This window comes from Rhipicephalus microplus, chromosome 5, assembly GCF_043290135.1.
Source record: "Rhipicephalus microplus isolate Deutch F79 chromosome 5, USDA_Rmic, whole genome shotgun sequence".
In the NCBI taxonomy this organism is placed as follows: Eukaryota; Metazoa; Arthropoda; class Arachnida; order Ixodida; family Ixodidae; genus Rhipicephalus; species Rhipicephalus microplus.
The window spans coordinates 163,209,460-163,211,164 of NC_134704.1; the positions used below are offsets into that span (position 1 = coordinate 163,209,460).

At 45.3% G+C, this 1,705-nt stretch overlaps 1 non-coding gene across 1 annotated transcript; it reads right to left on the reverse strand.

The window, feature by feature from the left end:
- Positions 1 to 1,633: 1,633 nt before the first annotated feature.
- TRNAW-CCA (transfer RNA tryptophan (anticodon CCA)) lies at positions 1,634 to 1,705 on the reverse strand. The gene has a single exon. It is a non-coding gene; the product is annotated as a tRNA-Trp (tRNA).

Below are 1,705 nucleotides of genomic sequence, written 5' to 3' on the forward strand. Positions count from 1 at the left end.
CGCTTAGGGTAGCCGTTTGCACAAACGTTTTAGCATGTTTTGCTCGGCCTTCTTTCGATGAATCCCAAATAAAGGGACAAGTCATTGTAGACAGACAAATAAGTAGATATTCAGATTGATAAAAATAATAAAAAGAAAATTTGACCCAAACGTGATCCGAACACACAACCTTCTGATCTGGAGTCTGACGTGGTACCATTGTGCCACCAAGTTCGCTTATAGGGTTTCCCTTCGCACACACGCGGAAGCATGTTTTTCTCAGCCTTGTGTCGATGAAGCACAGGTAAAGGGACAAGCCATTGTAGACAGACAAATAAGTAGGTAGACAGATAGATGGAAATATTAAAAAGAGAATTTTACCCGGACGTGATTCGAACACGCAACCTTCTGATCTGGAGTCAGACGCGCTACCGGTTCGCCACAGTCCGCTTAGGGTTGCCGTTTGCACACACGTGGTAGAACGTTTTGGTCGGCCTTCTGTCGACGAAGCACAGGTAAAGGGACAAGCCATTGTAGAAGGACAAATAAGTAGATAAACAGACAGATGAAAATAATAAAAAAAGAGAATTTGACCCGGACATGATTCGAACACGCAACCTTCTGTTCTGGAGTCAGACGTCCTACCGTGTCGCCATCAAGTCCACTTAGAGTAGACGGTCACACACACGTGGTAGCATGTTTTGCTCGGCCTTCTGTCGATGAAGCACAGGTAAAGAGACAAGTCATTGTAGACAGACAAATAAGTAGATAGACAGACAGAGGAAAATAATAAAAAAGAACTTAACGTGGACGTGATTCGAACACGCGAACCTCTGATCTGGAGTCAGACGTGCTACCACGTCGCCATCAAGTCCACTTAGGGTAGCCGTTCGCACACACGCCGTAGCATGTTTTGCTCGGCCTTCTGTCGATGAAGCACAGGTGAAGAGACAAGTCATGGTAGACAGACAAATAAGTAGATAGACAGATAGATGAAAATAATAAAAAAAGAGAATTTGACCCGGACGTGATTCAAACTCGCAACCTTCTGATCTGGAGTCTGACGTGCTACCGTGTCGCCACCACGTCCGTTTAGGGTGGCCGTTCGCACATACGCGGTAGCATGTTTTGCATGGCCTTCTGTCGACGAAGCAAAGGTAAAGGGACAAGTCATTGTAGAAGGACAAATAAGTAGATAAACAGATAGATGAAATTCATAAAAAGATAATTTGACCCAGACGGGATTAGAACACGCAACCTTCTGATCTGGAGTCAGACGTGCTAAAGTTGCACCACCGAGTCCGCTTAAGGTAGCCGTTCGCACACACGCGGTAGCATGTTTTGCTCGGCCTTCTGTCGATGCAGCACAAATAAAGAGACAAGTCATTGTAGACAGACAAATAAGTAGATAGACAGATGAAAATATTAAAAAAGAAAATTTGACCCGGACGTGACTCGAACACGCAACCTTCTGATCTGGAGTCGGATGCGCTACCAGTTCGCCACCGAATTCGCTTAGGGTGGCTGTTCGCACACAAGTGGTAGCATGTTTTGCTCGGCCTTCTGTCGATGAAGCACAGGTAAAGAGACAAGTCATTGTAGACCGACAAATAAGTTGATAGACAGATAGTTGAAAATAAAAAAAAAGAGGATTTGACCCAAACGCGATTCGAACACGCAACCTTCAGATCTGGAGTCAGACGCGCTACCGTTGCGCCACCGAGTC